Source organism: Oncorhynchus nerka, linkage group LG7, assembly GCF_034236695.1.
Source record: "Oncorhynchus nerka isolate Pitt River linkage group LG7, Oner_Uvic_2.0, whole genome shotgun sequence".
Classification (NCBI taxonomy): Eukaryota; Metazoa; Chordata; class Actinopteri; order Salmoniformes; family Salmonidae; genus Oncorhynchus; species Oncorhynchus nerka.
This window is the reverse complement of record NC_088402.1, coordinates 37,792,471-37,813,925: the sequence shown is the minus strand read 5'-3', so window position 1 is coordinate 37,813,925 and position 21,455 is coordinate 37,792,471. Positions and strand designations below refer to the sequence as shown.

General features: G+C 42.8%; 1 protein-coding gene across 3 annotated transcripts in view; it reads right to left on the bottom strand.

Moving 5' to 3' along the window:
* The window catches only part of LOC115131575 (semaphorin-6D-like), a 137,652-nt gene that overhangs the window by 97,137 nt on the left and 19,060 nt on the right, over positions 1-21,455 (bottom strand). For all 3 annotated transcript variants that reach the window (XM_029663384.2, XM_029663386.2, XM_029663385.2), the window contains one exon: positions 13,362-13,524. The gene's annotated coding sequence lies outside the window, so the exon portion shown is untranslated. The remainder of the gene's footprint in view (positions 1-13,361; positions 13,525-21,455) is intronic.

The following is a 21,455-nucleotide window of genomic DNA, read 5'->3' as shown; positions in this document are numbered from 1 at the left end:
AGATAGAGAAAGAAAGAAAGAAAGAAAGAAAGAAAGAGAGAGAGAGAGAGAGAGAGAGAGAGAACGCAGGTGTGTGTGTGTATGTGATAAAGCCTGTGTGTGTGTGTGTGTCTGTCTACACAAGCAACTGTGGGTCTGAATACAGAAGCTTTATTATGGAAGCCACTGGGGAGAAAAGCTCCGAAACACACATCACGACAGTGGCGGGCACCGCGGGAGACTGAAATGTGGATTTTAAAATGCCAGAGAGAAGCTTTTCCTGACAGGCTGGCAAGCAGGCAGCGATCAGCCAAACATGAACAGGCTCACTAGCGCATACATGCACACACCCAGTCACATGCACACACATGAACACACACACACACACCTGTCTCCTAAGCTGCCTGCCACCAAGGACACCCAAAAATGCTGTTAACCCCCCTTGCATTAATTATTGACAGTCATCCTGAAGGGACACATATGAATAATACAAAAACGTCACAGTGCCTGGCAGCCCCCAGGCCACATGAAAGGAAAGCGCACTGCGCTAAACTAGCATTTTACCCAGAGTCTATTTGAAGCCCCTGTCCCACAACAGTGGCTCCACTTAGAACTCGGAGACATAGGATGCAGGCTTTAACTTGACTTGAGTCAAGTCGGTTGGCAATAGATGAGGGTGGAGAACATGTGAAAAATGTAAACCTCAGTGGGTAAATATATCCAGAAATACCCAACAGAAAAGAGGAAGGATTATAGTGGCTCCAGAAATGGTCATTTTTAATGTTCTTACTGAGGAATGTGTAGCTAAAACCCACTGTGAATGCTGAGGAAGGGCTGGTCGACCGAAACTGGAGAGAACCCCACAAACAAACAATAGAGCTGTATGTTTGTTGTTTACCATCTGCTTTTTGTTTGTTCTTTACTCTGGTCCTCGGGAACACAAGAGAGGGGGTTGCTGGGTATCTGGACGGCCCTTATCTGTTTGAAAAGCTGTCCCTGGAAGCCTGCAGCAAATCAACAGTTTTCGCAATGATCCCCTATATAAGGAAGAAGAGAGGGTACTGATTCTGCTGAAGAATACATTTAGGGTGCTTGGTAGGGAGCCTCAGCAGAAAGCTTTTGATGGCTCTCTGTTGTGTTCAAAGCACAGCAACTTTTGCCAGCTATCTCTGTTGGGAGTTTTTATTTTGAAGCTTTGTTTCTTAAGTTCTTAAGTGCTTTTTAAGTGTTCATGAAGCAGCCCCTGTGAGGGAAGGCTAAAGGTGCCTCTTCGCAGTCTCATCGTAGCATAGAGACTTCGGAAGATTTTAGTCACAGCTCAGGGACACAGCTGCAGAGGCAGGCTAGGATGGATGGCCATATTTGGTTAGCGTTTGTGCCGGTTTCACACGGAGAGACCGTTGGAGGAGGGATGTGATGTGGGTGGGAGGAGGAGGGCGGGAGGAGGTAGCTGACCCAACGGCTAGGGGTCGTTATGATTGGTTCTCAGACTCATTCCAGTAATTAACATTTGATTATTTATTTCTTCCCCTGGAGGTGATTGGGCTATAGCCTAGTTTTTGTTGGGCACTGTGTATGTGCATGCATGTGTGCATTCGTGCGAGCGTGTACTCGTGGCCGAACAAACTACCGTAACCACACCACACACACTCATATCCTTCCCATGCACACACAGACCACACACTTTCACCGGTCCTCACTGCTCAGTCATCCCTCAAACAACTGCACTTCCTCGTAGAGATGAGCTGATAAACCGGAAATGATCGACATCGACCAAACCAACCACTTATCGTGGACCTTTTACTGATATCGTTCATTATGATAAATAACCTTTAGGGTCTTACTAGAGAAATCTGAAGTTTGAAATGAAATAAGTTGGCAAATATGGGTGATTGTTAATGGGACAATGGATAGCTACAACATTCAAAGTAGTAGAAGTAGTTTTAAGTGTAAAATCAAACAATAACAATGGTGCACATTAATATTAAAAACGTTAACTGTATCGTTACAATTCAGTCCATTTCTCATGATATGTCATTTTGCTCTACGTCGTCGCCTCCCCTACCCTCCAACCACAGAACAAACCAAAAATGTGAGCAACAACAACGATGCATCTGTGCCGCACCTGTTTTCTTAGCGGTAACGTGTGTAATGCTTTCATACACCCGGACCCTCCTCCCGCCACCAATCACCAAGCACCCCCTCAGCAGTTCACCACATAGACATCTGTCAGAGAACAGTCGGTAGACTTTCAACAACAGAAAACAGAAACATAGATGGTGATATTATCAGTGTGACAGACAGGTCTTACTTTGATTGCCAAAGACTACAGTACCTTCTATGGCTGGGTGATATAAAGGCCATTGTCTTTGCATCACGGATGAAGCAATATGGCATATCACCAGTTCTCAGCACAATGTTGGCACACTTTTGCAGGGGTGACATGTGAACTAAACACTGTTCTCACACACTGCAGCCAAATCCACAACTTCAATAGCTTCCAAATTAGAAGGTGTGGAACATGGATGTTGTCCAATTGGAATGTCTTTTCTTTAAAAGTATTGATATTTGTCAATACCTGACAAAGATTCTCGGAGTAGGAGGGATCAGTTATACCTTTCAGATCCAAATGATGAATAAGATCTTTTTGACAGGAGGGAGCTGGTCCGAGATCAACACACTTGCTCAGAGAGGCTTTTTGAAGAGGTATCCTAGTTTTTCTCTTCTTCTCTCATTCTTTAATCTCTACAATAGCGCAGACCAGCACACAGTGTCCGGAATCCAGCTATGTAACCCCAGTGTGACGCCTGCCTCAGGATTCCTGGGTTGTATCGACTTATCAAGATCGTATTACAGACAGCGTACCGCGCTGGTTCACTCTGACATCCTTGTGCACATCCTTGTTGAGATGTCTGATGTGATGCATGTGATGTTTGTGTAGGCTCATGTGTTACGTGAAGCTAATATCCACTCCAAGTATGTACAGTACAGTAAATGTGTGCATTCACATGTGAGTTTTTGTGAGGACTTGGTTCGGGGTAAGACGAGATGTCGTCCTACCTGTAGACGATAAGACAGAATTAACATAACCTAAAAAACATTGACAGGTGTGGCCGTAATAACGAGATAAGAAGTCGTAACAACAAGACCGTCACTATCGCACCTGTCATCTACTGTCACACCAGTCATCATGGGAGGGGCTGTCAGACAGGTCGGGCCACATGTAGTGCGGGGGAAAGAGGAGAAGAGAGAGGGAGAGAATAAAGAGGTAGGACAAGGAGAAAGGGTAAGCAGAAAGAGGAGAAAGACCATTAAGGATGGAAAGAGCGAGGAAGTGAGAGCAAGCGAGAGAGAGAGCAAATATCAAGAATGCACCCAAAGCTGAAGAGAAGCGAAAAGGCCAAGGAAGAGGCATTCTTTTTAGGAGAACAGACATCACGTGCGAAAGGAGGGAAGAAAGGAGAGCTAAAGAGGCCCCTCCGGTGAGACAGGGGGATGACAAAATGGAGAAGAATGAGATGGGGGAGCAGGAGAAGGAGCAGGGAAGAGGTACTCTCTGAAAAGAGGCAGTGAACAGGTGAAAATGGGAGGTGGGGGAGAGTGGGGGTACAGGGACAATATTTGGAGTTGACGAGGACAAACGGGTTCTTGCTGAGTTCTGCTCAACCCAGTAAAACACCACACCACCCCCTTCCTCTCTACCTGTCCCTCCTCCCTGGCTTTGCCGCCGGTCTGTCCTTTCAGCTCCACTCGCAAAGGTGCAGACATTCACTCCAAAGCAGAACCATACAGACATATAGTGACACACACACACACACACACACACACACACACACACACACACACACGCACAGAGACACACTCACACACACACAGAGACACACTCACACACGCACAGAGACACACTCACACGCGCACAGAGACACACTCACACGCACACAGAGACACACTCACAAGCACAGAGACACACTCACACGCGCACAGAGACACACTCACACGCACACAGAGACACACTCACACGCACACAGAGACACACTCACACGCACAGAGACACACTCACAAGCACAGAGACACACTCACACGCACAGAGACACACTCACACGCACAGAGACACACTCACACGCACAGAGACACACTCACACGCACAGAGACACACTCACACGCACAGAGACACACTCACACGCACAGAGACACACTCACACGCACAGAGACACACTCACATGCACAGAGACACACACATAGAGAAACACACAGACAGGCACAGGGGAAGGGGAGCTGGCCCCACTATAAGGGAAGATGTATGTGTCCCAGTCACATGCATAGCGAGTGAACAGCACAGGTTCCCCAATGCTGTAGAATAGGTGACTGTGTGTGTTTACAAACGATGCTCCACAGTTTAACACTGCAAACAGGGTGGCTAAAACTGTACAGTCAGACCGGGACTGCAGCAGAACCAACAGGTCCTTGTTGCAAAGCAATTGGCTCTGTGTGTGTGTGTGTGTGTGTGTGTGTGTGTGTGTGTGTGTGTCCGACCTGCGCATGCCTGTGCGTACATGAGTGGATTGTAAATGAAAGATACACACAGGCAATACACTTCTTTTGAGGGGCATTATGTCCTTGAGACATGGGAATATTATATGTGACAGCAAAAACAATGGTAGCCAATGGGATTGTGTGTGCATGCAGAAGAAAGGGAAAGTAAGGAGACCCTCATTTCTGCCTTGAATGTCAATTAGCTTGAGGAATATCCCCAGGAAAGCTTGCCATCTCTATTTGTAAGGTCATTATTTCGCTAATTGCATTCCAACCCTCATCTGTTGAAGCTTTGTTCATGGAGACACTTTGAGGAATGAACCCCATAAAGTGTTGGCCCTTAGGACACAGACAGATAAGGGATGTTTCGTTATGAATTAACCCAAAAGATATGGCACAGTATCTCACATTTGCTTGCTGCTATCATCACATGGGACGTACTGAGAGAAAGTCCTTTGAAACTCCTTTTAATGAGCTCAGTCATTGTAAATGTCAATTGTCTTGTGTTAAGGACAACACAATAAGTCAAATCCCTTATAAGTGTGTCTCTCTCTATACACGCCTGTGTGCACCTACAGTCTAAGGAGCCAAAACACAACTCCAATCTACACCTTCCTAACTATTCCTGTCATTGACAACATTATAGCCAAAGGAGCACAACCAGACAACGAGCAATGTGGTCACTTACGTTCCTGGAGGAAGGGGTGGAGAGGAAAAGAGGCCGGAACCCTGAGGGTCCACTTAAGCTAATGAATGGCTTTTGAGGGAGCTCTAAGTCGTCTTCCATTAGACAAATGAGCAGGCGGTAGCCTTTACGTGGGGAGTAATGGCTGCCACACCGTAATCACTCTTTCATTCTAATCAGGGTTTTCTTTAATGAACACGCAATCTCTTGTGCTCAGGAAACAGAATAGCTGTATTTCATTAAAATAACTTAAATGAATAGCTAGGGAAGATGGACAATAGGTCTGAGATCAGGTAATAGAGTAGGGCTGTCCTTGAACCCAATTTTCTTGGAAATCTTGGAAGTCAAAATGTGTCTTTGTCAACTGCTTAATGTTGTGTAATTTGCATATGCTAAATTGAAAAGCTTTATCAAATTCAGCCACTCGGCAGACCCATGATATTTCTTGTGTGGGCATTGGGCAATGTTCAAGAGTGAAAAATGTATATTCACGAGTCAAGGTTCGGAGGTCAACCATGTTGTGCCATGATCCAAACATGCTTATCCAATCATGTTAATTGCTGAGTGTAAATATTGGATAGGCGTTGCCTTAGCCAGTGCACTGCTGGTACGTTTTAACCATGAGAGTGACTCTTGGCACATCTTGGCAGAGATGGCACTGTATCAGGTGTCAGTGCAGAGATTCCCGGAGGATATTGTAGCTCAAAAAGGGATACATAAAAAAAAGGGTTGCACAATAAGTTACGCTGGTGACGTCAATCAGCGCATCATCTTGTATCAGTCATGCTCTACTTGATTGGAGGAGAACACTAACCAGAACTAATGCCAAATGTCTGGAAAAACCCTGCAGGGAGAATAAGGATGGTGAGGCTGCAAGGACTATAGGTTAGAGGTCATGGTGCATTGCCTTGGCAAACTAGGGAAACTTGAGACGCCTGAGGAGTCTGATGAGATGGATATTGGTTCAAGCTCATAGCACAATCCAAAATAATTGGGTAAAAGCTTACAGGTTGAACGACTGAGTTTTTTAAAACGTTTTTTTTAAATGAATGCAACATGTGCAGTTTGATATCTGCGCTGCTTTTCTGCACTGTCAAAATGTCATCCCAAAACTCCAAAGTAAAAAAAAAAACATATCCTCTAAGGTTCACAGGATCAAGAAGGGCTAGGCTACGTTTGGAGAGGGAAAAGTTCTAGCTGGCACTATCTGGTGCTTGTTACAGTATCTGGCATAAAACGGTGATGTGTACTGTACGAAGCTAAGAGCCATAGACTATACTATGCCATGGCACATTAAGAACTACCAACCATAAACTACTGAATCGCTAAAGGACGCACAGGTACGTGACACAGGATTAAATGGGAAGCGTACTTGAAGGTGTAAAAGCCAGAAAAGACTGTATTTTTGGAGTCTTTTAGAAATACACTACATAACCAAAAGTATGTGGACACCTGCTCGTTGAACATCTCATTAAAATAACATGGGCATTAATATGGAGTTGGTCCGCGTTTGCTGCGATAACAGCCTCCACTCTTCTGGGAAGGCTTCCACTAGATGTTGGAACATTACTGCGGTGACTCGCTTCCATTCAGCCACAAAATATTTAGTGAGGTCGGGCACTGATGTTGGTTGATGAGGCCTGGCTCGCTGTCGGCATTCCAATTCATCTTAAAGGTGTTTGATGGGGTTTAGGTCAGGGCTCTGTGCAGCCCAGTCAAGTTCCTGCACACCGATCTCGACAAACCATTTCTTAATTGAACTCGCTTTGTGCACGTGAGCATTTTCATGCTGAAACAGGAAAGGGCCTTCCCCAAACGTGTTTTCAGTGCTCCGGAGTCCAATGGCGGCGAGCTTTACAACACTCCAGCCAACGCTAGGCATTCCGCATGGTGATCTTAGGCTTGTGTGCGGCTGCCCGGCCATGGAAACCCATTTCATGACGCTCCCGACGAACAGTTCTCGTGCTGACGTTTCTTCCAGAGGCAGTTTGAAACTCGGGAGTGAGAGTTGCAGCAGAGGACAGACGATTTTTACACGCTACATGCTTCAGCACTCGGCGGTTTTGTTCTGTGAGCTTGTGTGGCCTACGACTTTGTGGCTGAGCCATTGTAGCTCCTAGACGTTTCCATTTCACAATAACAGCACTTACAGTTGACTGTGGCAGCTCTAGCAGGGCAGAAACTTGATGAACATTCTAAGACGGTGCCACATTGAAAGTCACTGAGCTTTTCAGTAAGGCCATTCTACTGCCAATGTTTGCCAATCCCCCCCCCCCCCCCAATAGATTTAAAAATCCCTTGACGTTTAATATCAAGGGCTCTAGCTTTAAGGAATGGAGAACGCTTCCTAAAAATGGTTTGTAGGGGATCGTAGGGGATTCACTTGCCCCCCAAAAAAACAAGGTGTTCAAAAGTGTAAGGTTTACCCGAACCCAAATTTCTGGAACACCCTCAAACTGGTCAATGATCTGGTCACATACCTTTGACCTTCATCTATACCTCAGAACATGTGTATCCCTCCCTAGCCCACTTTCTTAATGCCACCAAACAGGGCAGTCTCCAAGTGAGGCTAAAATCGGGCCAACCCAGGACAAGTACACCATCACCCCATTGTCTATGCCACCACAACTTGACAGTGCCTGTTTAAATTAGGGGAAATACCTTCACATGGCAACAGTCCATCTGCCGTTCTGGGCTCAAGGAGGTGGGGCTTAGAGCACTTTACAGGGGGCCACTGATCTGATCCGGTTTAATCCACAGACAGAAGTAGACCCACCCTGACAACTGGACTGAGCAGCTCAAGCTTCTATCTCCCCCTTCCTCAAGTCAAGCCCCACCCAGGGAGCCAGACCTGTCAGCTTAACCCCCTCCTCTACCTGACTTCCACCATTAAAGACTTTTAGATCAGGCCTTTACCCACCATGTGCTTTCAAAAGGTTTGGAGAAAACATGGAGACAATGGGCGGTTGATGGCTTCCCCTGATAATACATATACTTTTACCAAATAGGAATGGTAGATTGATATGGAAGTATGAGAAGGCACACCGGAAACAACTTGACTACTTGTGGTTAAACCCATGCAACATTATAATAAGTGTAATGTCCTCTCTGACTCCCCACCCTGTGGTTCACAATTCCCCAAAGCCCCTTTTCACACAGGTGAGAGGTCACATGACATGGTAGGAGGCTTGTTGCCATGGACCCCAGGCTCTCCCCAACATTACCTGAATTATACTTCCAACCCATCTAAACACAACAGTTGCATTTCCACCACAAATACTAATTTGTGAGTGAGCTATATATTATCAACTAGTCACTCAATGGACACCCTTCAAAAGTCTAAAATAAATAACAAGGATGCACTTCATGCGCAAAAAGCCAAATGAAAGAGTTGTGGAGTGACATAAGTTGACTGACATTTGAAGAATCACAAGCAACAACACATCTCAGTTCTGTAGTGAGGTTAATGGTTTCTTCTATCGCCACTCAGTAATGGTCAAAATGGCTGTCTAACCGAGGCGTATTAGGCCTATCTACCCCTGACTGGAGTTCAAAAGGCTTAGCAGCGTTCGTCTCCGTTTCCCTGTGTGCATCAACTCACCCCAATTATGTAGCTGACGCCTCTCCCTCTGCGCCTCCCCTCTCCCACGTCTCCCCTTCTTCCCTCGACCCTGCTAAATCAGATTAGCTCACAGCGGGCAGGGCTAACTTTTCACCCCACATTTTTGATGGATATGACTAGTCTGAAAATATCAACAAAGCTTACCCCCCTTAACCCACCACTCCCTGTTTGTCCGTTACGAGAGCTAGGAGCTGAGCAGAAGGGGAGACGAAATTAGCGACAGGAGGTCAAAGGTCAATGGATTTGAACTGTCCCCCCCCAGGGGAGGATGACTTCCCCTCTCATAGAAGCCACGGCAGTTCAAGACCGACCACGGTACCGCAGGCATTGTTAGCAGATAACAGGATCTTGTGGTCAATCTTCGTGTAAATAAATAAAAACCTGAAGACAATCATGGTACCACAAACTCGACTTCATTTGGCTGCAATGCGCCGTTGAGTCGTCACGCAGGAATGAATGGTGTCACGTGATCGATGGCTTTGTCCATCCATTTGTCTATAGAGACAGTCATTGGTCCCCCAATCACCACCTTCTTCTGTCAGTCTCTAAGCTGTGATATCAGCAGCATGTTCTTAGTTATGCCTTCCCCTATAAAAATGCATCTGAAGCACAAAAGCTAGCACTATATTGACCTACAGGCCAATAGATATGGCACTTAATGCCTGCAATCTATTCAATTTCATGTATTCAATTTTATGAATAATTTTACCTGAAATGTAAAATATCAGACTATTTTGTTTTGTCCTGAGTTGTCGCTAAAATGATGTAGAGTATCTGAGGTAAACCTGAAATTCACTAAAGTGTGCAGTCATCCAAATCCCACTAGGAAAGTAATGCACATGGAGAAAGGAACATTTTGTGCTAATAACTGTAAAATAGGCAGCAGCGATTGACAGTAATGGTTCCAGACGATAATGGCTCCACAGCATAAAGCCACAATGCTTCAGCCCTTTCATCTGTGAGAGGAAATTAGGAAATGGAGCATTACCTGTGGAGCTGCTAGAAAAGAGAACATCTACAAAACGGCACAAATAATGGGTCTAAAAGACATCTAGTTAGGCAAGTTAGATTCACAGGAATCCGTTAAAAAGGATCCCTGACACTTTGGTTCCTGTGTTATTTAACCATTATCATAAAGTGTACAGCAATTAGGCCTACATTCTACAATTCGTACATTAGGAATAATCTGATTTCAACCTAAAAGGTTTGCAGTAAGGGACGTTCCATTTGATTTCAATCACTTTTTAACCGCACCCCTTTTGATTTCAATGAAAGCTTTTATAAATATTTACCGATGATAGTCGTAGTAGTCAGAAAGTAACTTTTTGGACCTGAATGCCAAAACATTTAGGAGATAGAGATGCTCAAAGTTGAGCCATTTCGCACACCCTATCCTACCATGAGACATCCATGTCTTCATCATTGGAAAATATAAACAGTTGAGATTGATGTAATTTAAAAGCTTACAAACTGTCATGCCCTGACCTTAGTTATCTTTGTTTTCTTTATTATTTTGGTTAGCTCAGGTTGTGACGAGGGTGCTATATGTGTTTTTCCCCTGTCTAGGGTTTTTGTATGTTTATGGGGTTGTCCAGTCTAGGTGTTTTTATGTCGATGGTTGCCTAGATTAGTTCTCAATCAGAGGCAGCTGTTTATCGTTGTCTCTGATTGGGGACCATATTTAGATAGACAATAACCCACAAAATACCCAAAGAATATGTCTATGTGTAGTTGCCTGTTTCAGCACTCTTGTTATATAGCGTCACGTTTGTTGTTTTGTATAGTTTGTTTAAGTGTTCTTTCTTTCATTAAAGAAGAATGTATTCAAATCACGCTGTGCCTTGGTCTCCTCACTATGACGAACGTGACACAAACAGGGTTGTCAAACTTTTTATAATTTCTTTAAAAAAATGTGTTTTAATAAAAATTATATATATTTTTTTACCTTCAATGTACATTTTCTTAACTCGTAAACTATTCAGCATTTTTGCATATGTTGTAGTTTAGACCTGATTTTACATCTTCTGAGGTTTTTATGTTGTGCCCACCATCAGTTAATTGTATTTTTATTTAACTAGGCAAGTCAGTTAAGAACAAATTCTTATTTACAATGATGGCCTATGCCGGACAAACCTGCACCGCCCTATGGAACTCCCAATCACGGCCGGATGTGATACAGCCTGGTTAAGAGAGAGCATGCTATTGAAAACAGGGTAGGGTGGGTGTCATGTTTTGGCTGATAAATGTACTCTCTTTCAAATGGTAGCACAAAGATGGTTTGAGGATCACACACCAGAGAATATTGACAAATGGGAACATCAGTTGTTTAAAATTATACTGTCAATCTTCCTATTAAGATCATAGAAATCTGGATAATACAATAGACATTCCCATTTAAATTGACATTTGACGGTGGGTCGACCAGCAGCCATCTTTGTGGAGTAACTGAAAGTGAACAACTCAGTTAAATCAACATGTAAAAGATGTACCAGCTAAATTGCAGTGGTCTGAATGGATATGTCGATTCTATGAATTATATTTCTATGAATTATATTTCTATTTCTATGAATTATATTTCTATGATTGCACAACACAAACACATCAGATTATGTAAAATAGTTTCTAAACTACAACATATGCGAAAATGAAAAACATTGGGGAATCCGCGTATTTAGAAAGGATCATTTTTTCCCTCACTTTTTATTTTAAAAAGTATTTGCAAGACATTATTAAATAGTTTGACAACCCTGTTAAATTATTTAAAACTTAACCGTAGGGTTGGGTGATATCATTTAACAGGGTTGTCAAACTATTTAATAATGCCTTGCAAATACTTTTTAAAATAAAAAGTGAGAAAAATAATAATAATTCCTTTCTAAATGCGCGTAAACTCCGATATATCACATTATTTAAACAAAAATGGACGGTATTTGACGTTTTTTTAATAATACAAATAAAAAATATTCTTAATGAGTAGTGTGTGACCCGAGGGTGATAAATACATTCTCAGTGATTTCAATGGGTCTTCCTTCATTCTAGATGTTCAACTTCAACCAAAAGTCATTTTTCAGCATTTTCATACATTTCTGCACTCATTTAAAAGCATTTCCACACTGCCACATAGGTCTGCACGAGGTATTGGCAAACAATCTAGGCCATATTTTTAACCAAATATTGTAATTGCAATTTGACTTGCGATTTACAGCAAAACAATTGGGTGAACTGTTGGAGTCATGTAGAATGATTATTCTAATTCTATAGTTAGAATTGAATAGCGGGCACAGCTAGTTTTTATTTTCTTATCAAGTTGGGCCTAAATCGCTAGCTAATAAATGTACTGAATCAGAGCAAACCTAATTAGCTATACAGCTGTTTGACATGATAAGGAATTAAAATGCCAGGGAAGAGTTGTGACAGCGTAGGAACCAAAGTGTTGATAAGTGTTTCATAGGGGACCCTATAATCTTTGGGTACATCGAATGTTCTCTCTTAGCTACTTCATGTAGCTTTCATATTCATGCTTCATGTATTCCTCTTTGATTCTGAAGATACTGTTGCACAAACGACATGCTGATCTAGGTCTACACCATCACTGGTGTTATGAAGCTGTATAGTTAATTATGTTTGCTCTGATTTAGTACATTTATTAGCTAGCCAATTAACTAGTGATTAGTATTACTAACACGATTTAGGCCCAACTTGGTAAGAAAATAAAAACCAGCTGTTTGCAGATGTAAACTAATAGTGCAATTATAGAACACAAGTGGATTGATAATAAGAAGCAAAGAGAAAACAGCATCGTTGTCATCAACATTGTTGCATGTGCTGCACTGACCATGCAGACTGAACTGTCTGACCACTTCCATTATGGGCAAACGTATGGAAGGTTTCGTTCAAATCTAAAGGGGTGCGGTCAAAGTTATTGAAAATGAACGACCCGTAACAGATTTGGAACAGTTTATGGTTGCAAAATGGGAATTGCTGCTTGACTTGATGCGACCACACTCTGCACCTGAGAGGCACTTCACATGGCTAACACGGTTCACATCAGGAAAATGGCCTGACAGCAGAAAAACAAAAATGTGCAAAAAAATTTGATTCGAAATCCGATGCCCTAGATAAGGGTCCCTTGCTTAAACAACAAATGTTGCTGGATGTGTTCCAATGCTCTTACTCAAAACAGGTCAGAGCCTTTCCCATGGGATCCTCGTTGCGCCCTGAGGCAACCTCAGAGATGCAGCACAAGTTCAACCCAATTACAGGAGAAAAGAGGCTTGTTGAGACAAGCATTTTTCTCAAAACACAAGTTATTGGGTGACCGCATCAAACAAATAGGCCAGCTTCGTACTTGGACCGATTAATCTGGCTGCCACAGGGCACATTTGTACAAAGAAACCCCACAGATGACTCTAAAAGTACAGTAAGCCTCAAGTCTCCACTAGTAGGTCTATTTTTTCAGTGTCTCCTCGGATTTACTTCACTATGTCACATTAGCATTCTCGCTGTCATTCTCTATTCCTTCAAGGACAAAGAATTACTTACCTCAGCTTCTGAATCGTCCAACAACGGCAGTGGGATTCGATGAGCCAATCGGTACAGAGTGAACATCCAGTAGGAATCCCAAATCAGAGGACAGAACAGGATTCTGAAGGGTTCTGAATTTAAGAGGTATGGGCTGAATTCTTCCTCCCAACTGACTGACTACCTGTGAGGAACAAAAGTAAAGAAAACAGAGCGAGCATTAGAGAGTGCTTGAACATGCCAAGAAGCGGCACCTCCACATTTATCCTTATCCTAACTCATTCATTTTTTTATTGTTTTTATTTCACCTTTATTTAACCAGGTAGGCTGGTTGAGAACAAGTTCTCATTTGCAACTGCGACCTGGCCAAGATAAAGCATAGCAATTCGACACATACAACAACACAGAGTTACACATGGAATAAACAAAACATAGTCAATAATACAGTAGAACAAAAGAAAACAAAAAGTCTATATACAGTGAGTGCAAATTAGGTTAAAAAAAAGGGGGGGAGTTAAGGCAATAAATAGGCCATGGTGGCGAAGTAATTACAATATAGCAATTAAACACTGGAATGGTAGATGTGCAGAAGATGCTCCTTTGGGGTGCAAAGGAGCAAGATAAATAAATGCTGTATGGGGATGAGGTAGGTAGATCGCCCATCTGTAAACAGCCCATCTATGTACAGGTGCAGTGATCTGTGAGCTGCTCTGACAGCTGGTGCTTAAAACTAGTGAGGGAGATATGAGTCTCTAGCTTCAGAGATTTTTGCAGTTCGTTCCAGTCATTGGCAGCAGAGAACTGGAAGGAAAGACGACCAAAGGAGGAATTGGCTTTGGGGATGACCAGTGAGTTATAACTGCTGGAGTGAGTGCTACAAGTGGGTGCTGCCATGGTGATCAGTGAGCTGAGATAAGGCGGGGCTTTACCTAGCAGAGACTTGTAGATAACCTGTAACCTGGGTTTGGCGACGAGTATGAAGCGAGGGCCAACCAACGAGAGCATACAGGTCCCAATGGTGGGTAGTGTATGGGGCTTTGGTGACAAAACGGATGGCGCTGTGATAGACTGCATCCAGTTTGTTGAGTAGCGTGTTGGAGGCTATTTCATAGATGACATCACTGAAGTCGAGGATCGGTAGAATGGTCAGTTTTACGAGGGTATGTTTGGCAGCATGAGTGAAGGATGCTTTGTTGTGATATAGGAAGCCAATTCTAGATTTAATTTTGGATTGGAGATGCTTAATGTGAGTCTGGAAGGAGAGTTTACAGTCTAACCGGACACCTAGGTATTTGTAGTTGTCCACGTATTCTAAGTCAGAACCGTCCAGAGTAGTGATGCTGGACGGGCGAGCAGGTGCGGGCAGTGATTGGTTGAAAAGTTTTACTTGCGTTTAAGAGCAGTTGGAGGCCACGGAAGGAGAGTTGTATGGCATTGAAGCTCGTCTGAAGGTTAGTTAACACAGTGTCCAAAGAAGGACCAAAAGTATACAGAATGGTGTCATCTGCATAGAGGTGTACCAGAGAATCACCAGCAGCAAGAGCAATACCATTGATGTATACAGAGAAGAGTCGGCCCGAGGATTGAACCCTGTGGCACCCCCATAGAGACTGCCAGAGGTCCGGAGAACAGGCCCTCCGATTTGACACACTGAACTCTATCAGAGAAGTAGTTGAGATGTTTTCAGTAGCCCTGAAGCGGAGTCAGATTCCTCCAAGGATGTTTATATACCAGCCCAGCAGCGGTCACTTTTACCATCGTCCTACTAAAAAGCCAGACGCCTTTAGGAACCATAGTCCAGGTAAACACTGAGCTCAGAAGTGGGGAATTCTGCCCCTGAATGGACTCCATGTCTTGTTTTTTTCTGTCAGTTCGGCCCTTCATGGATTGCATTAGGTCATTAGTGATGTGCGGGTTGACTCATAACCCATAATCCCTGGGGCGGACGTATCTGTGTGGCGGACGGGTTTAGGGTCATTAAATATTGTGTTGCTGAATGGCAGAAAGGGTGGCTGGCGGGTGGGTTAAAGAAAGAGAAACAATACCTTAAAAAAATCCATCAATGTATAATTCTTGTGTAATTTATATAGGCTACATTAAGATTTTTCTTCCATTATTTTAGGCGATCTGGTATTAGCACATAAACCTAAAAATGTAGGGCTTAACTCTACGTGCACCAAATAGCCTACACAGCGAATCGTGTGTGATGTGTGATGATTGTGAGGCGCAATACAAATTTGACAGTCACAAGATGAGACTTCAAATACAATAGGCCTATGACACGTCATGGGAACTGTAGCCTACTATTTAGATGGGTTCAATGGAAACTGAAATCTGGGCACTGACTGTAGGTTTATAACCTCTCACATAGCTTTAATATGAATTCCTACAGAATTAAGCATTTCTTGCAGTAAAATTATACACCAAATGTAGGTAAAACTTGGACAAGAACAGGACTGGAGGAATATGATTTCTTTCTTTCTGCATCTTGAGAGAATGCAATGCTCAAAGGTGCTGTCTTTATCATAAAAGCTGACAGTATTTCAACCACATAAAATATGCATCGAAGCCGAACTGAAATCTTATCAGAAACGCCTTGGGTTGTTTTCGCAGCTTTCTTTTCCTTTACAACCGGTCAACCTGGTTGCACAGCAAATATTTCCTGTTTTTTAATTGTATTTTCTCCCCAGTCCCTAAACGTGTTTGCTCCGTGAAAGATGACATAGAAAACTTTACCGATGTCAACTACTATAGATGGAAGCATTCAATCGATCTATTACATTATTCTGTAAGTACTTTAGGGAAACATATAATGATAACAGAGAAGCTACATGCATTTAATTATAAACAGGTTGACTAACAAATATCCTTACCAAAACATCAGAAATTATAATCAGAAACATATCTAAATCAGGCAACAACAAAAAATGCACACCGTCCAAAAGAATTCTGCAGTCTTTGACTATAGCGGCAGGGTAGCCTAGTGGTTAGAGCGTTGGACTAGTAACCAAAAGGTTGCAAGTTCGAATCCCCGAGCTGAAAAGGTACAAATCTGCCGTTCTGCCCTGAACAGGCAGTTAACCAACTGTTCCTAGGCCGTCATTGAAAATAAGAAATTGTTCTTAACTGACTTGCCTAGTAAAATAAAGGTAAACATTTTTTTTTAAATAGCCTATAGCACATTTTCTATATTTGTAGGTTGGGTACGGGCCTCAGATTTCCACTTTATCACATACAGTCAGGAGGTTACGGATGGGTTATTAGCAATTGCGGGCGGGTGCAGATGCACAAACAGCTGACCCGCAGACCACTAGTTCCTATATTGAGAGTAGCCCCCCCAGGAGCACAGCTACATATCAGCCAAAAAGGCAGAACGTCTTCATGTTCTGAAGAGAATGAGGGGGAATTGGGGCAATCGGGCAGGTCAGTGTGTCTTTTGGATCAGATACATTTGTGCTGGAATCCAACCGACTCTGTCTTTCCAAAGTGAACCAGATCTGTTTTATACAGCATGGGCCGCTTTTCCTGGCTAAACCGTCGCTAGTTAACAATACACAGAAAGACAGAGGCCTATTCCATGCGCAGCCCGGGCCAAGTGGAATGCAACTGACTGCCATCTGGTGTCAGGGGGGCAGGGCCGCCCACGTTTGACGTTTCCAGAGGGTCTATCAAATGTGCCGTGGCGCTTGCCGTCGCCCTGCCAAAAACACGCTGCCTCCCCCGTCGACTTCCTGATTGTGTTTAGCACAGGCTTTCAGCACAGCTGCTTGGGGAGTTTTTTTTCCTCTCCCTTGAACGCAGCTCAACACAACACACTTACTGAGCGCGAGGGGAAATCATTCTCTGAGCAGGGCACCCCAGCCAGACTCGGATATCAGGGGGTTGGCCCCAACCCACGGTGGTTAAGCGTTGAAGCCAGCCAATATGTCATGGTCTCTTCCTACATAGAGGAAATGTTGGAAAAGGGCATTCTGAACACTGATAGTGTCATCATTGTTCAGGGTGGTGCCAAGCTTCAGATAAGTGCCACTAGTAGGGGTCTATACGTCAGGCCTTTGAAAATGAGCCCATTGGTTGGTATGCGATCTAAAATTGAAAGCTGCTGGGAAGTTGTGGAGGCCAAAATACATCCTCTGCAATCAGAAAACACCACAGCCGGAATAACCAAAGTGGTAGAGTACAGAGAGAGATGATTTAAAAACAAAATGTACTGAGAAGGGTACGGGCAGCTGAGCGTGTTCTCCCTGAACAGTAGAGCTTGGCAACCTGTGCCCCAAGACACAAACCAGAGCCTTTGAGCTCAGCTGAGATTTATCAAAACCATGCCCGTGTGTTCTGTGCTAACAGTTGAACTAACCTCAAACTCAACTCTCCCCCAGTTTTAGAGGTTAAGGGGAGACACAGCAAACCGTTAGCAGGAGAAATGAGCTATTGTCATGACTTTAGGAAACCTACTTCCACTACCCCAAAATCCTTGTTTTTCCCCTTAAATCTGTTCCTGGGTCAATTTAAACCCTTTTCCAAAGAAATAATTTCTCCTGTCATGGCTTGTTACCTTGTCAATAGGGGGTTTCTTGTTTCCCTCCTAAAGTAGCTCGCCCATCAACAAAGGATCTGTCATTGGGAATTAGCCTGGGGCAGGACGTTTCTAGTTTAGCTGAATCCGGCCCTTGTTCTGGGTCCTAAGTGTGCCCATTGTGGTTCAGATCACCACAGAAAACCAAAAATGTGATTAAATCTCAAAACCCGATCACTCCTCCCTCGCTATAAGACCAAAGCATGTTTTGCTGTGGGCAGACTGGGCAGGAGGTCAGCCAAGCAGGTCGAGGGTTGAAGAACATTTCAGATCTGTGTTGTGACCGAATTGCCTACTCATAACACTCTAGGACTAGTCAGATGTTTGCCAAAAAAGCATGTTCAACAATGGGTGGGATTACAGTCTAAAATAACAAAACAGTAAAATAACAAAACAGTGAAGAATCATTTCAAGATTTCTGTGGACCAGGTTTGAAAGTCTTCGACAAACCTTTTTAATTAAATACTTGAAGATTCTGATTACAAAGCCAAATATAAAATGGCTAATTATTTCATGAACATTAAAATAAACCTGGAACTGGTTGAGAGAATGCCAAGAGCGTGCAAAGCCGTCATCAAGGCAAAGGGTGCCTACTTTAAAGAATCTCAAATATAAAATATATTGATATGTTTCACACTTTTTTGGTTACCACATGATTCCACATATGTTATTTCATAGTTTTGATGTCTTCACTATTATTCTACAATGTAGAATAATAGTACAAATAATGAGAAACTCTGGAATGAGTAGGTGTGTCCAAACTTTTGACTGGTACTGTATATATTTATTTATGTATTATTATAGCTTCTATTCATCAAATTGTTATGTATATCACTTCGCTTTTGGCAACATTGACCTTGTCAGTCATATATAAAGCATATTGAATTAGAATTTAAGCGAGAGCGAGAGAGAAAAGAGAGAGAGATGCATTGCTTTGACCATGCTTGACCGAAGGCCTGAAGTGCTTCAGGGCAAAGCAGCTTGTTTTCGACAGACACTTCTTACCCCTTCCCAAAGAATTGTGAGATAATGAACAGCATAGCCCTGCTTCATGTGAACAATCCACCTCTCTCACCACCAGTCCAATCTACTACCTGACTAGAGATATCGAGAGGCTCTTCAGATTTTCAACATGCCAACCCCCCTGGCCTAAACAAGAGTTGACCTAGGTATGCCCTAAGATAGTGTGTGCGAGAGAGAGGGAGCGAGAGAAGCAGAAAGAGAGCGGTAGAAAAGGAGCGAGCGAGAGAGACGTCAGGGCAAATCAGTAGCTGGTCCAACGATACACCCACACAGTTGACTTATGGGCCTGACAGAGCCTCCAGACAGAAATGGGACCCATAGGAACTAGTGTTGTCACGATACCAGAATTTTGACTAACACTGATTTCAGGTTTAGTATCACAATGTTTTATACCATCACGATACAACAATGAAAAAAATGAGGCATATTGATCCAGACAGATAAACACAGCTACTGCTCTGTTCAATCGTTGGGCATCTTTTAAGTTCAATATCATTCGATTTGAACGTTTCTATGCCACATTATTTTTGACAGCTATGCATTAATGAATCAATTACACAATCATTCAATAAATATGACTTTTTACGAATCCAATGTTGTATGGTACATCTCTATTGATAAACTGGGTAAATAAAGATCGTTTTTCAATACCGCCAATAATATTTGAAGTTGAAATTATTATTATTTTTTACAATACATGTAGGTACTTTAAGTAAATACCTGCTGTCAAGATAAAGAACATTGCGTTCCTCATTTCAGCTGTCACATTATTATGAATCTTACCGTAGTCCCCAGTCACGTGTCACAATGGTGTTTGTTTACATGCACACAACTATGAGAGAAGGGAGCCTTGTGAGTCACTCACTGTTGTGCAGCATGTGCTAGGCGATCGAATTAAAGGATGGAATTCACAGCTAGATATTTATAACCATTCAATTAACTGTTTAGATGTTAAATGCTGTGCATGGCGGGCAGGTAGCCTAGCAAGACAGTTACTGAAAGGTTGCTGGAACGAATCCCAGAGCCGACCAGGTGAAAAATCTAACGATGTGCCCTTGAGCAAGGCACTTATATCCAGAGCGACTTACAAGAGCAATCATAGTTAAGAGAATCTTCTAAAATATAAATGTAACATTTGGTTTGGTTTCCTAATTTAGTAGCTAGTTAGCTATCTAGCTAAGTGGCTAGCTTCTTCAAAAATCATGCATTCACTTGGTAGCAGAAGGGAATCCCCTCCAGGATCAAGAGCCTGGCTAGCTAATAATTGTTTTGACATGCAGCAAACTGGGAATAGCGTTGTTGAGCTACTTGTATAGTTTAGGTCAGAAACTGTACCAAAATGTTTGCAATGCACTTTAGAGTATTGTCCATTCTGGTTCATATAAGGCCAAAACAGACTCATTTCAGTCTACTTCAGAGTCAGACAAACATGAGCCCAGACCCACTCCACATGCTCTAAAGCGATCAGCCTCAATAGATGTTCAGAGTAATAGAAAAACGCAGTGGGTAACATCATATAGCGGTTTAAGGCAGTCCATCTCTGCCTCCCCCGCACTGTTCCATTTCTGATACGTCTTTCCAAGAAACTAGTTCAAATAATTGAATGGTGAGGGATTGGCAGAATACCATTCCCACTAATGGTGTGTTTCGTATGATAATAGCTGCACGAGCACTACGAGAATCTGATGAGTTACTCCCACTACTCTGACATTATCATGCTAATCTAGGCCTTAAATAAACTGGGCCTGCTGAACATTGATTTTCATACTGGCAGGGAAATTAAAGCTCTGCTAACCCAATATCTATCCCAGTGACTCGGAACAGCCGAGTATATGGAAAGAGGAAGACATTAGTGCTAACTGTTAATTAAGAACATTACTCTCCGTGAATGGAAGGATGGAGACATGATTTGGACCACCGTTTTCACTACAGCCAGGCAAAATGATTGGTTCCAGTGACACAATCTCTTTCTTAGTGGAGTGGATTTAGGCCTACTTCGACAACAATTTCTTTTTCGAAGTGTATTCTGTTGCAATTCAATAGGGTAATTACACTGAACAAAAATATAAATGCAACATACAACAATTTCAAAGATTTTACTAAGTTTACAGTTCATATAAGAAAATCAGTCAATTGAAATATATTTATTAGGCCCTAATCCATGGATTTCACAAAATGGGAATACAGATATCCATCTGTTGGTCACAGCTACCTTAAAAAACATAGGGGTGTGGATCAGAAAACCAGTCAGCATCTGGTGTGACCACCATTTGCCTCATGCAGTGAGTGACATCTCCTTCGCATAGAGTTAAACAAGCTGTTGACCGTGGCCTGTGGAATGTTATCCCACTCTTTAATTGCTGGATATTGGCAGGAACTGGAACATACTGTATGTCGTACACGTCAATTCAGCGCATCCTAAACATGCTCAATGGGTGACATGTCTGGTGAGAATGCAGGCCATAGAAGAACTGGGACATTTTCAGCTTCCAGGAATTGTGTACTGATCCTTGCAA